Source organism: Macaca nemestrina, chromosome 1 (assembly GCF_043159975.1).
Source record: "Macaca nemestrina isolate mMacNem1 chromosome 1, mMacNem.hap1, whole genome shotgun sequence".
Taxonomy (NCBI): domain Eukaryota; kingdom Metazoa; phylum Chordata; class Mammalia; order Primates; family Cercopithecidae; genus Macaca; species Macaca nemestrina.
This window is the reverse complement of record NC_092125.1, coordinates 113822639-113837691: the sequence shown is the minus strand read 5'-3', so window position 1 is coordinate 113837691 and position 15053 is coordinate 113822639. Positions and strand designations below refer to the sequence as shown.

The 15053-nt window shown below is 40.9% G+C and overlaps 1 protein-coding gene across 2 annotated transcripts in view; it reads left to right on the top strand.

The window, feature by feature from the left end:
* Window positions 1-11767, top strand: part of LOC105479088 (uncharacterized) — a 157641-nt gene extending 145874 nt beyond the window's left edge. For both annotated transcript variants that reach the window (XR_011617600.1, XR_011617599.1), the window contains one exon: window positions 11632-11767. The gene's annotated coding sequence lies outside the window, so the exon portion shown is untranslated. The remainder of the gene's footprint in view (window positions 1-11631) is intronic.
* The last annotated feature ends 3286 nt before the right edge of the window (window positions 11768-15053 follow it).

Sequence of the window (15053 nt, the reverse complement as noted above, 5' to 3'; positions counted from 1 at the left end):
ATGAAGTTTGTCTTTGATCCCTTCTGCCTAGTTTCCTGTCCCCTTCACTTTCTGTCCTTTGTCCCTCATAGGAACTCCCTCTTCTCTAAGACATAGGACTCTACCAATGTGGACTTATGGTCAGTCCTCTAACCATAGTGGGAAAAAAAGATCAGGAAATGTACATTAAGGTGTCTAGGACTTGGTGGCTAAATCCGCTTAGAAATACCCCCTGCAGTGAACATGGGAGTGCAGATGTCTATATGAGACAGTGAGTGTGCTACACATTAATACATATTCTGCCTTTAAAAAGAATGAGACCTTGCCATCTGCCACAATATGGACAAGCCTAGAGGATATTATGCTAAATGAAATAAGCCAGATGCCAAAAGAAAAATATTATATGATCTCACTTATGTATGGAATCTCAAAAAAATTCCATTATATAGAGAGAACAAAACAGGGATTACCAGAAGCAGGTGGTGTGGAGAGGAGGAAATGGGGAAATGTAGATCAGAAGATACAAAGTCGCAGAGATACAGGATAAATAAGTCTAGAGATCAAAATACGACACGAGGACTACAGGTAATAAAATTGTACTTTACATGGAATTCATGCTAAATGAGTATATTTTGGCAGCTCATTTAACAAACAAACAAAATTGGTTAACTATGTGAGGTGATGGATATGTTAATCTGCTTCCCCAAAGCAACCTTTGTAGTATCAGTATGTATCCCATAACATCATATTGCATACCTTAAATACTCACAATAAAACTTATTTAAAAAAAAAAACAAAGAAAAATGGCAAATAAGATGAATAAATCTTTAATGACACACTCTCAAGCATCTACAGAGGAATTCTGTTTCATGTTGTTTTGCAGTGAAGCTTCAGTGTCCCTCAAATCATCATTCCGCTTCTAGAAAAGGCAGGTCCTATCAGGAACCCCTCAACTGGGCTTTATGAGTACCTGAAAGCAAAATCTACTTGGGGTGATGGTCAAGCATCCCAGGCTATCAGTGTAGCTCAGTTGAACCGGGATTAATATTTGGAGAATTAGAAAAATGTACTTCCAAATCCCAGAGGGGATCCCTTGAGCCAAACTGTACTCCTTCAGTATGCAGTAATTGCTGCAATGTCTCTGCCTAAAGCTTTTAAGTACACCTATGAATTCCCACAAGCTGTCTGTCACTCCTCCCAGCCTGAGGAGATGCCCAACCACAGAAGCTTCTGCTGCATGGCGTCTAGGTGTCATGGTAACCAGCGCACTCAGTCTCGGAAAAGCAGCCCCAGCCAGAGAGATGCATAGAGTCCCATGAAAGAAAAAGGTTCAGCGTCATCTGAGACATTTGTTTGTAGGATGCCTCTTACATCTATTCCTTGACTTATTACTGACCATTCAGCTTTTGAGGGCACTGTGTTCCCTGACTTCTTCCTACCTTTTGATCTAATTCTGCTCTGCTTCCCTGCACACACACACACACACACACACACACACACACACACACACACACACCCCTGCATGATACCTTTGTTCCTTCCATCCAAGCCATCTCTCAAATTTCCTTCTTTGTTTCCCAAATGCTCCTTTCAGGCACAGCTCATCCAGGGAATGCCAACCCTGGTTTTGTACGGCATCAAATGCAGCCCTGCCCAGGCATAGCCCAATCCCACAGGATTTCCCCTTCCGAGGTCAGCAGGAGAAAGATGGGTTCAAACAGCGGGTCTTGACTGTTCAAGGGACCTGGCACATTTTGGGGGGAAAAGTTCCAACAAGTTCACATCAATCCAAATGATGGGGACAATGTTAGTTGTGATTTAGAATCAGCTAAATAACAATGCCAAAGGCAAGAAAAGAAGATGGGTGACTTAAGCACATTTACCCATTTCTCCTTCTGTAGTCTTTAACTTTGACTAATTCAGTGTGATTTGTGGCCCCATTATTCTGGCTGGCTAGTGTCAGAAGCCAAGAAAAAAGCAGTTAATTTCCAAGTGAACTTGGCTCTAAATGTAGAGAACCTCTCAGCACGTTGGGGCTGGCCATATTACGGGGTCACCGTCCCCTATGACAGCCTCCAGCAGGGAACAAAAAGCCTGTATCGTGGCTGTGTTCCCTTGCCCTGGACTCTGTCCCTGATTGGGTGGGTCTCATTCACTTGGCATATGTGTGAAGGCATCTGTCTGTTTCCTGCATTCTGCTTTGGGCTGAAACTGATTTATTTCAAAATCTGTTGTGTATTTAGGATGTGTCATGCCCGGAATACTGGGTTTCAGGGCTATTCCAGTAACTTGTGCAATTACACTTTATATACGGGCTATTAGGACTTGAGCTGGCATGAGGCATATATGCTGGGCAAGAATAGTATGCAGATGGTGTATAACAACTAAACCAATGGGTGACATTTGTGCAATGTGCTGTAGTTTGCATCATTTGCAAAACACTTTCACATGCCTTATCACTTTTGGTCCTCACGGTAATCCCCTTGAGATAGGTAGTAGAGGAAGAAAGATTACTCCCATTTTATGAGTGATAAATATGGGACTTAGAGACGCTAAAAATGGCAGAGTCAGAACTTGACAAATTCAACTTAAGAACTCCCAGGCTGGGCCTGGCGCAGTGGCTCACGCCTGTAATCCCAGCACTTTGGGAGGCGGAGGCAGGCGGATCACCAAATCAGGAGATGGAGACCATTCTGGCTAACATGATGAAACCCCATCTATACTGAAAATACAAAAAATTAGCTGGGTGTGGTGGCAGGCGCCTGTAGTCCCAGCTACCCTGGAGACTGAGGCAGAATGATGTGAAGCTGGGAGGCGGAGCTTGCAGTGAGTGGAGATCCGGCCACTGCACTCCAGCCTGGGCAACAGAGCAAGATTCCATCTAAAAAAAAAAAAAAAAAAGAACTCCCAGGCTGAAAAACATGCAGCTTTAGCCCTTGGAGTTCTTTAGTTACTTTGTTTGAAATTTCCTGTCATTAGCCTGCATGTACTTTTTATTTAACATCTTTATTAAAGTATAATATTGACATGCCATAAACTGCACATATTTAAAGAGCACAACTTGGTAAGTTTTCACATAGGTATATACCCGTGAAATCAGCACCATAATTAAGATAGAAAACATATCATCATTTCCAAAAGTTTCGTTGGGCCCTCCTTCTTGCTCTTCCCAGTTGTCCCCAGGCAACCACTGATTTGCTTCCTGTCACTATATATTAGTTTGCATTTCTTAGAATTTTACATAAATGAAATCATACGGTATGTACTTTTTTATTGGCTTCTTTCTTGCAGCATAAGATTCAATAATTTTGTAGCATGTATCAATAATTCATTTGTTTTTATTGGGGAATTGTGTTGTATTCTATTGATATGTCACAATTTCCTTTTATTTATTTATTTTTTTTTTTGAGACGGAGTGTTGCTCTGTTGCCCAGGCTGGAGTGCAGTGGCCGGATCTCAGCACACTGCAAGCTCCGCCTCCCAGGTTTACATCATTCTCCTGCCTCAGCCTCCCCAGTAGCTGGGACTACAGGTGCCCGCCACCACGCCCGGCTAGTTTTTTGTATTTTTTTTTTAGTAGAGACGGGGTTTCACCATGTTAGCCAGGATGGGCTCCATCTCCTGACCTCGTGATCTGCCCGCCTCGGCCTCCCAAAGTGCTGGGATTACAGGCGTGAGCTACAGTGCCCGGCCAATCACAGTTTATTTATCCATTCACCAGTTGATTAACATTTGGCTTGATTTTGCATTTCAGCTATTACAAATAAAGTTCCCATAAATATTTATGTACAAGTTTTTTTGTTTGTTTGTTTTTTGTTTTTTGAGATGGAGTCTTGCTGTCACCCAGGCTGGAGTGCAGTGGCACGATCTCAGCTCGCTGCAACCTCCATCTCCTGGGTTCAAGCAATTCTGCCTCAGCCCACGGAGTAGCTGGGACTACAGGTGTGCACCACCATGCCCAGCTAATTTTTGTAGTTTTAGTAGAGATGAGGTTTTGCCATGTAGGCCAGGCTGGTCTTAAACTCCTGACCTCAGATGATCCACCTACCTCAGCCTCCCAAAGTGCTGGGATTACAGGTATGAGCCACCACGCCCAGCCAGTAAAAGTCCTATATAGACAAATGTCTTCATTTCTCCTGGGTCAATATGTAGAAGTGGGATGTTTGCATAATATATTAGGTGTATGTGGAACATTTTACAAAGCTCCCAAATTGTATTCCAAAGAGGTTGTACTATATTACATCCTACCAGCAATATATGAGTATCCCAATTCCTCCCCTTCCTTGCCAACACTAGATATACTCGGTCTTTTAATTTTAGCCAATTTAATAGGTGTGTAGCTGTAATACCTCTTGTGCATTTCCTTAATGCACATTTCCTCAATTTGCTTTTCTTAGTGACTAATGATGTTGAGCATCTTTTCATGTGCTTATTTGCCATCTGTATATCTACTTTGGCAAAATGTCTGTTAACATCTTTCGTCCATTTTAAAATTATGTTGTTTTCTTATTGTCGAATTTTTACAGTTCTTTCTAAATTCTGATATAAGTCACTTATTAGATACATGTTTTGCAAATTTTTCCTGATAGTCTGTGGTTTGTTCATTCTCTGTGTGTTTTTAAAATATTAATATTATTAAGCCCAACTTATCAATCTATTCTCTTGTGGATCATGCTTTTGATATTATAACTAAGAAATATTTGCTTAACCCAAGATAATGAAGGTTTACTCTAATGCTTTCTTCTAGAAATTTTATAATTTTAGGATTTGCATTTATGTCTATGATCCATTTACAGTTAATTTTTGTATATGGTGAGAGATACGGATCAAAGTTTATTTTTGCATATGGATATCCAATTGATCTATTGTATGAAAGACTATTTTCTCACGACTTTCTGCCATTGGACATTTGTTGAAATCACTTGTCCATCCATATGTGTGTACCTTTCTATTTAGTCTCTCTATTCTGTTACATCAGTTTATCTTTACACCAATACCACATTGTCTTGATTACTGTGATGGCTAGTTTTATGTGCCAATTTGGCTAGGCTGTAGTACCCAGTTATACAATCAGACACCTATCTAGGTGTTGCTGTGAAGGTATTTTGTAGATTTTTTTGTGAAAACATTTTGTAGATGTGGTTAACATCTCCAGTCGGTTGACTTTAAGTAAAGGAGGTTACCCTCAGTCATGTGGGTAGGTCTCATCCAATCATTTGAAAGGCTTTAAGAGCAAAAACTGAGGTTTCCAGGACAAGAAGGAATTCTGCTTCACAACTGCAATTTCAACTCCTGTCTGGGCTTCCAGTGCCATCCTCCCTTACAAATTTCATACTTGCCAGCCCCCACAATCATGTGATATACATATGAAATGAGCCAAATGATACACACACACACACACACACACACACACACACACACACACAGAAGGAGAGGAAAAGCACCCTATCGGTTCTATTTCTCTAGAGACTCCTGACCGACACAATCACTATAGCTTTATAGTGACTCTTCAAATCAAGTAGTCTTAATCCTCCAACTTTGTTCTTCTTCAAACTTTCCAAATCTATACTAGTCTATTTACATATAATAAAAAAGAAGGGAAAGATCACATTCCACTGAATGTTCAGGAGTCCAAAAGAAGTAGTCTGAATTGGACCCTGAGGATAGGAGAGTTTTCACAAATATAGCAGAATCAGTGTTCTTCCGTTGTAAGGGGGAAGAAAGCTGCTTGAGCAAGACCTCAGAAGAATAATTTTTTTCCAAAATACTCTGGAAATTGAAGTCATCCAGTATGGCTAGAAAGTAAAGGGTACAGAAAAAAAGGGCAATATGTTTGAAAAGATTTCTTGGGTTAGTGCTCTGATACTGGCTTATACAAAAAGAAATTTATTAATAATTGAGCAACCAAGGGTTACGACATCAGGCATGGCTGGTTCCAGAGGGCTTATTCTCTTTTTCTTTTTCTCCCTCTCTTCCCCTTTACCCTATCTCTCTCTCGTGCGCTATCTCTCTCTCTCTTTCTCTCTCTCTCTCTCTCTCTCTCTCTGTTGTCAACTCTGCTTTTCCTTATGTTGATTTCAATCACAGCCAGGTCTTCTCTATTAGGTGAACTCTGACAGCTATAGGTGTATACTAACTATAACTTCCAATCCTTGTCGGATGAAAGCTTCTTATTTTTATACTAGTTCTAATAAAATAAAATACAAAATCCCAGAATTGAGTCTTATTTGACTCATCAGGTTACATGTCTATACCAGAACCAGTGTGTTTATGAGATTGGGATATACTGGCTTTCTCGACCTGGGACCTGTGACCATCATCATGGGGGAGAAAGGTAAGGTGGAAGGTGCCGAGTGAGGTCAGCAGAATTACCGCATCCTTTCGACTTCCTCCCATGGAGACTAGGTTTGTGCAAATTCAGCATTTCATTTTCATTTCATCCTTAAGACTCTTCTCTTGACTGCTGTTTTACACATTTCTTCTTCCCTTTAAAAAAAAATGTTTAAACCTGTGCTTCTTTTCCCGGCAGTGTCAGTATCACATGCGCAGGTTTCAGCACATGTTGTTGCTCCCTGCTTGTCAGTCAGTTCTCTCCAGAGTTCTAGTTTATTGCTGTCACCACTGGAGTCTGCAACAGCTTTCCATTTGGTTCCTTTGTGAGTCTCATTAATATGCAGTTATCACCTCTCTCCACATCATTAAAAGACATCAACCAAAACCAAACCTAATAATGAAGTCTGAAGATTCTGCAGCAGTAACTCCTTCATAGAAACTAAGCAACTTGGCAGAGGAGGAATTTGGGTAGGAAAATGGAAAGGGCTTCCTTTTCTAACACACAGAGTTTTCATCAATCCCAAAAGGAGACTTGGAGAGGCGAATAAAAGAACTACAGTGTAAGGTCAGAGAGAGAGAGAAAAATAGGTCTCAGCATCTCTTTCTCTATGTGTAAAGTAAAAATCACAGCCATGAGCAGCTACAAGGTTTGGAGGTGTGAGGTTACAAGTGGCTATTTAAGTGAGGACTCAATTATTAATAGTAAAGCTAAATGGAGGAGCAGTTGACAAAGAAGTTTAGTTGCTGACTTTCCTCCTTCATGCTCTGAAACACTCACCCTTTGGTATTAGAGGTGCTTTTCTGTGGGTTGGTGGTTTTGTTTTAGCCTGAATGTCACTCAGTTATCATTGCTGAAAAAAAATCATCTTTCTCCACCAACCCACAGTTGGATTTGTTTGAGTTGGACTTTTCCCTGTCGTATTCACTGTCTTGATCTTGACTGATCTTTAAAAAGTTCAAATCCATAAGTTCATGTCCATTATCGCTCTCACCTGGACCACTGAAGCAGCTTCTTAGATGGTCTCCTTACCTCCATCCTTGTGTTCCACTCCCATTATGCCCACAATTCCTTCTCCTTAGTGAAATCTGAAAGAATCTCTGGAAAACACAAATCAGATGATATTACTTGGGTTTCTTTTTCACAAATGAATCAACTGAAGAACATGGAGCAGCTATATAGTGCAGTAGATGTTATTATCAGTGGCCTGCTTTGTGTATATAGGATAGGAAAGCAAAAAAGAAAAACCACTCAATGGATTAAGGATATGACCCTTTGAAGGCAGCATGGCCATATGACTAGTGCTACTTAATGAGTTGTATGGGGAAATGATGCAAGTTCCTTTGAGGCTGGAGCATTTAATTATCAGCCTAAGACCCTCCCATCCTGGGTGTGGTGACACAGCCCCCATCAACCTGGATTCCTGTGTGATTACAATGAGCAGAGTTCTCCTGACAATCTTTGTTGAACACATAGTGTGAGTAACCAAAAACCTTTATTGTTTTAAATTACTAAAATTCTAGGGTGGTTGTTTACCAAAGCATAATCTAGACTATTCTACTGATACAAATATTGGAGCTGAAAGAAGAGCTACTATAACAACAACAATAATAAGACCAAAGGGGGAAAAAAACAGTCCCGAAATATATGACATTGGCTTATGTGCCAGGTGTTAGATAGGTGGTGAGAAAACTGACATTAGAGGCTTGAAAGTTGGTAATCCACTTCATTTAATGGCAAAGCATTTTATAAAGTTGCCACCTTCAGTCATTTTGGAGGCATATCATGCATCTAACTACTTTGGAGCCATGTCATGCTTCTAATTAGGAGAAGAGGTTGGGAAAGAATATCGTAATGTGCACTGGTTGCTGTTGGGCTATACTTGTCAAGGTCCTGTAAGCAAGAGATGCGCTCAGCAAAGAATTTGCTTGCTTGCAAACAGGAATGAAAGAGAATAGAGAGCATCTAAAACTTCAGGGAGTGGTGGCATTGCAAAGTCAACTGCTTCTCAATTCTAAACTATAAAAGATAAGAATGAGGAAGACTGTGAAAAGCAAAGGCTAATAAAACTCAGCTTTGTGGGGAGGATCAAATTAAGGGCATAGTCATTAAATACAGTTGTTAAAAGTTCTGAATGGAGTAAGGTGTCTTAAAGTAAGATCCAGTGAAGGACAGGGTGCCAGTAAATCCTTTTAATCAGATAAAAGCACTGAAGGAAAGAAAGAAAGACGTGGCATGCACTTAAGTCTAGAGATAGGTTTGGGAGTGAGAAACCAAACAGCAAATAAGGGAACCACGTTTGAGAAAGGGCTGAGGGAGTGGTTAGTAGCACTTAAAGTGATTGAAATACAATATTTCAGTCTCTGACTCAGGGGAGTCTCAGCTCACTGAAGTTTTGAGAGAGGTACGCAGCCAAAGGAGGCATGGGCCTTGGCTAAAAGGGCAGTGACTGTTGAGACCCTGACTTCGAATCATTCAGGGAAGGAAGTAGACTGGAATAGATGCTTGATCCCCTATGAAATTGAAAGGACACAAAGATAGATGTGCACCCGCCCCCCACCCGCTACACCCTTGTTCTGCTCTCTAATCTTTGCACATACCAGAGATTTCGTAAGTTCTGTGAGTACCTGGTTTTCTGCACGTACCAGAGATTTTGTTTTGCACATACCAGAGATTTTATAAGTTCTGAGGCAAGGTCACAAGACGTGTTTAAGGAAGATAAACTCTTGCTGCCATAAACCTGCTCTCCCGCCTCAAAGTTTGAACCAAAATATCAGAAATGGCGGGAACCAATCATAGTTAGCCAAATCGCCTTGTTCAAACACTAGCCAATCATATATCTGATTTGTATAATAACTCTATGCCCACTTTTCTTAGACTATATAACATTGTTCGGAGCTGAGTGGGGGAGCTCTCCTGCCCGTCTCGTTTCACGAGCGAGGGAGAGTTCCAGGTTCGAACCTGTAATAAAGATCCTTGCTGCTTAGCTTTGACTCTGGACTCTGGTGGTCTTCTTCGGGGAATAAACGGTCTGGGCATAACAAAATCATATTCCCCAATGCCTATTTTAGACATAGTCAAGAGGGACAAAGAAAAATAAAGAAGCTCCCGTGGAGTAGACCAGCAGTGACAGAGAATAATGGATCCAAAAGCTCCTCTAACCTGAAAAATCAAAGATTAATTAAAATATATTTCCACTCCAAGGAGAGGGCCTCAAAAGTTAACCCAGCAGGATCCAGAACTTCCACAGGCCACTCACATCTCCCATTCTTCCCCTTTCTGAATAGGTGTTCTCAAGATTATCACATTCCTCTTCTATCACTGTGTATTGGGTGGAGGAGAAAGGAGGACGCAGAGCACGTCTTTTTAGTTCATAGCTCTTAAGATCAAGGGTTGTGCCAGGCATGGTGGCTCACACCTGCAATCCCAGCACACTGGGAGGCCGAGGCAGGTGGATCACCTGAGGTCAGGAGTTCAAGACCAGCCTGGACAACATGGTGAAACCCCATCGCTATTTAAAAAAAAAAAAAAAAAAAATTAGCCAGGCATGGGGATGCATGCCTGTGGTCCCAGCTACTCAGGAGGGGCAGGAGAATTGCTTGAGCCTGGGAGGCAGAGGTTGCAGTGAGCTCAGATTGTGCCACTGCACTTCAGCCTGGATGACAGAGCGAGGTCTGCCACATCCAGACCTGATGGAGAAACCACAAGGTAAGATTCTGTGATGAAGATTCCGTGATGCTTCATTCAGAGATCTGAGACTTTGAATTTAATGTCTTGACTCAGCAGGATATTTAGGTTATCTTGTCGGGAAAGGGAGGAGTATTTTCTGCATGTATTAAGAGGATTAAGAGGACAGAACTAAATATTTCGAGACTGAAGGTGGTCTACAGCAGATCTTTCTACTGTTACCAATACTGAGTTCCCCTCTTCTTTGAAGAACGTAGAGACTACATTTACCCACATCCTTGAAGTCAGACATAGCCCTCTAATTAGCTCTGGCCAATGGGTTGTGGGCAGAAATGATACGGGCCAGAGCACCAAAATAACAGCTCAAGACCCTCTGCTCATTACCAACTTGGATGGCTGTGGATTACTTGAAGACCACCTTACTCCATGCAGAGGAAGGAGCCTCCATCAGCCTGGGTCCCTGAGTGACTACAATGAGTAGAAGATTTCTGCCAGTCTGTTTTGAACATGCAGTGTGAGTGAGAAATACACTTGTGTTTTAAGCCACTGAAATTTTAGCAGCTGCTTGTTCTGCAGCATAAATTTTTCTGTTGTGAATGATACACTTGCCTTTCCCAAAGGCAGAAAGAAGAGGTAGAACCAGGATTCAAACTCAGTTCTGATTGACTCGGAGGTCAAATCTTGGCCATTACCTCCCTGCCAGTTGCAAGGGCATTACTAAAGCCAATTCTTGAGCTAGGGCTGATGAGTAAAATTTAGCACTGCGTAACTTCGAAAAAATTAAAACATGAAGACGTTTTAATGGTCTTGGGGAGGATAGAGAGGGAGCCTAATGTGATTGATCAGAGGACTGAGGGATGAAATTGCAAAATCTCAATTAGCTGTTTTTTTGTCTAAGAGAGATGAAAGTTAGAGGTACTTACAGATTCACTCAATGAATTGCATAATAATCAGCTATAGAAGTAAATATTAATTATATCCTATACAAAAGTTCCTACAGCAAAATCTGAGTGACAAGTGGCTATTTCTGTGTAGAGGGGGTAGGATGGGGGAACAGGGATAAGTGGAAAGGAAGGAAGTGATAATAATATATTTAGATGAATCAACCAAATTTAACATTTCTAATTTTAGATAGAAATTGTTGAAAGGACTATAACAGTTGAAATTTGAACTAGGAGTTTTAACTACTATATGATAGTTGAGAAATACATTTAGATATTTGTAGAATTTGACTGCTTTTGTATTTTCCTTTAAAAGTGTTATATGTTTTGATTCTTACTTTATTTATTTAATGTTATATTCTTTAATAAGGTTTGTTTTTCATCACCATAACAATAGAACTTCATGATTATAAATCTCTGTAGGAGATTGAGCCTAAAGCTATAGTGTGGAACTTAAGACCTTGGTGAGCGTGATGAGACACATTATTACTTTACTGACATCTAATGACCATGTAGCTTAATTGCAGAGTTTTTTTTTTAATGGCAAATAAAATACATTGAAGTTACACTCTAAAATCATTTAGTAATAGCTGCAAATTTTTAAAAATTCCTTATTCTCTATCACTTTCTTTGCCTTCTTTTATATTATATTCCTCTACCCAATCTTTCTTTCTCTTTCTTCCTTTATCTCAGGTGCAACGTGTGGTTATACAAACATATGTAACCTATATACCCAAAGTACCCAGCACATGTCTGAAAAAAAGTCAAAAGAAGTTACTGAACCTGCCAGAGACCTACAGCCAGAATTTCAGAGCTTCAGAAACTTGTGTAATAAGAAATCTATCAGAACTTTTGTTCATTTACTTATCTAACATTTATACAAGTCTCACTATGTACCAGGAAGGAAGTTGGGTGCTAGGAATTATGGGATGAAAACTGTAGACCTTGCCCCCAAGAGCTTCACTATCTTATAGGGAATAAAATAAGTAATAAATAAGTAATTTAATAAGTAATAAATAAGTAATTTAATAAATAAGTAATTTTCATGTAGTAAAGTAGAGGTAATTATAGGTCACTCTGGAGCATCCCAGATGGTTAAATCCTACCTTTGCAGACATTTTTTTTCTTTCTTTAATTTAATTTTATGTTACATTCCAGGATACATGTGCAGGACGTGCAGGTTTGTTACTTAGGTAAACATGTGCCATGTGGTTTGCTGCACATATCAATCCATCACCTAGGTATTAAGCCCCACCTGCATTGGCTATTTATCCTAATGCTCTCCCTCCCCTCGCTCCCCCGACAGCACCAGTGTGTGTTGTTCCCCTCCCTGTGTGCACATGTTCTCGTTGCTCAGCTCCCACTTATGAGTGAGAACATGTGGTGTTTGGTTTTCTGCTCCTGTTTTAGTTTGCTGAGGATATTGGCTTCTAGCTCTATCCGTGTCCCTGCAAAGGACATGATCTCATTCTTTTTTATGTCTGCATAGTATTTCATGGTGTATATGTACCACATTTTCTTTATCCAGTCTATTATTGATGGGCATTTGGGTTGATTCCATGTCTTTGCTATTGTAAACAGTACCTTTGCAGACATTTTTAGTCATTTTCAGTTGAGTTGGGAGCACTTAGGAAAAACCAATGTATATATTACACGGAGACATCCTAGACTTGTCCCTTCCTTCTTATTTTTGGTACCTGATAAAAGGGTTAAAGCAAATAATGTATGTAGAGTACTTACGTTAGTGCCTGAAATTCAGGAAGCACTCAAAATGTTACTTATTACCATTCCTCCATTCTTGTACTCATTAGACGAGATGCCAGGCACTATGGTAAGAGCTGAGGATACTAAAGTAAAAAGACAGCCCCTGACTTTAAGGAGCTTATGAGACTAGTGGAGGAAATAGACATGCAAATAAGTGATTCAATGCAATATGGCCACTATTAGATTCGAGAATTAGGAGTGGGAGAGTGAAAACTGTATTAGGCTAGTGGAACCATGTATAGCTAACCTCTGAACTGAACTGTCAAGTATTAACTGGATTTGGCCAGGGTGCCGAAAAGAAGAAGGGCATTCTAGGTAGAAGGCACAGCATGAGCAAAAACATGAAGGTTTCTGGCTGCAACAGCTGTAAGCTAAAAAGAAAAACAAAATGAAAGAAAAACATGAGAGTACAAGAACACATGATCTATTCTGAGAACTTTAGGTTTACTCATGTATAAAGCGCAAGAAGAGAGGGATTGGTATGGGGCTATATAGGTAACGAAAGCCACATCAGGAAAGGCCTTGCAGGTTACATCAAAGCAATCAGAATCTACGTGTTAGGCCAGGGGGGTGATTCAGGCTGGTAGCCCAAGGACTTCATGGCTAAGAGATGTTTTGTTTGGTTTGCACAGTTTTTAAAAAGCAACATGCCTAGCTAGACAAGTCAGAGTGTGACTGCATATTGTTTTAGCAACATTCCATGCCATGAGTTTGTGTTGCCTGCCTGTCCCTGCCAGTGTCTGTGTTTGCAAAGACAATTCAACCTGATAGATGATCGAAAATTACTGAGGAGTTCTGAGCCGGGGAACAACATAATTGTATTTATATCTCCCTGGTAGTGACATGGTACATAAGGTAGAGAAATTAAGAATAAGAGATAGAGACAAGTAAGAGACAGCTAAAATAATCCAGAAGGGAACTCCTGAATGAGGGCAGCAGGAGAGGGGACAGATATGAAATTAATTTAAAACTTAGAAGAATTGGTTATCCATTTTTTGTTTGTCTGTCTCATTCTTTGGTAGTGGTGGCGGGCCAAGAACAAGAGGGGAGACTCAAGAATGCTCTCCAGTTTTTAGTTTGGGCAGCTGAGTTTATGGTAGACAGAGATGCCATTCCTAGAGACGGGTTTAGAAGGATGTGAGGGTGGGTTAAGGAGTAAGATCCTGTGTTAAGTTAGGAGGAGTAGAGTCTAAGGATTTTGGTAGATATTTGGGCAAGGATGGTGGTTGGGGTAAATCACAGACCAGTAACAGACCATGAAGTTGGAACTGGAATTGAGAAAGTTCTGACAGCCAGTCTATTTCTCCACAACTCACAGAGGAAGGCCCCATAAGCTTGGAATCAGGATCAGAATGCACTAGCTCTTCCGATGGCTGGTCCAAAGAGTCACAAGAAGAACAATAGTGGTAACAGTAACGGTAATACAATTTTAAAATAAAACCGTGTTTTACAGAATTCTAACTATCTGTGAGGGGTTGGATTGTTTCTTTTATTCCTCATACTAACCTTATAAATAATAGGTGTGCTTATTGTCCCCGTGTCACAGATGTGAAAACTAAGGCTTAGAGAAGTTAAATAGGCAACCCAAGTCACATAGTAGTAAGGGGCGGAGCTAGAACTTTGTCTCCAGATCTCCATGCCAGTTACCAGTGCATTATTCTGGCAGCTTAGGCTGGCAGGGTAACATGAGGAGTTCCAGAAAGGCTGATCTCTTTCAATAAAATATCAACCCCGTCCCTTAATATGCGCATGTGCCTGAAACTTTTAACTTTAAAAAATGTATTTCTTTGGGGGCCTGAAAGGTTAGGAGGGAAAGTTTCTCAAGTCCACTATTCAGGTCTAAACACCTCCGGGAAGTGAAAAGCTGATTTGAATATACAGAGGTTCTCAGCCTCAGGGCGCTTGAGAAGCACCTGGGTTTTTTGTTTTATTTTGTTTTGTTTTGTTTTGTTTTGTTTTGTTTTGTTTTGAGACGGAGTCTGGCTCTGTCGCCCAGGCTGGAGTGCAGTGGCGCGATCTCGGCGCACTGCAAGCTCCGCCTCCCGGGTTCACGCCATTCTCCTGCCTCAGCCTCCGCAGTAGCTGGGACTACAGACGCCCGCCACCGCGCCCGGCTAATTTTTGTATTTTTAGTAGAGATGGGGTTTCACCGTGTTTGCCAGGATGGTCTCAATCTCCTGCCCTCGTGATCCTCCCGCCTCGGTCTCCCAAAGTGCTGGGATTACAGGTTGAGTCACCGCGCCCGGCCTACCTGGGGGTGTTTTTAAAGCTATCAATGTGCTAATTGGTCTGGGGCACACATACTATATATTTTTTAAAACAGTGATTCAAATCTGCATCTAGGGTTGCAA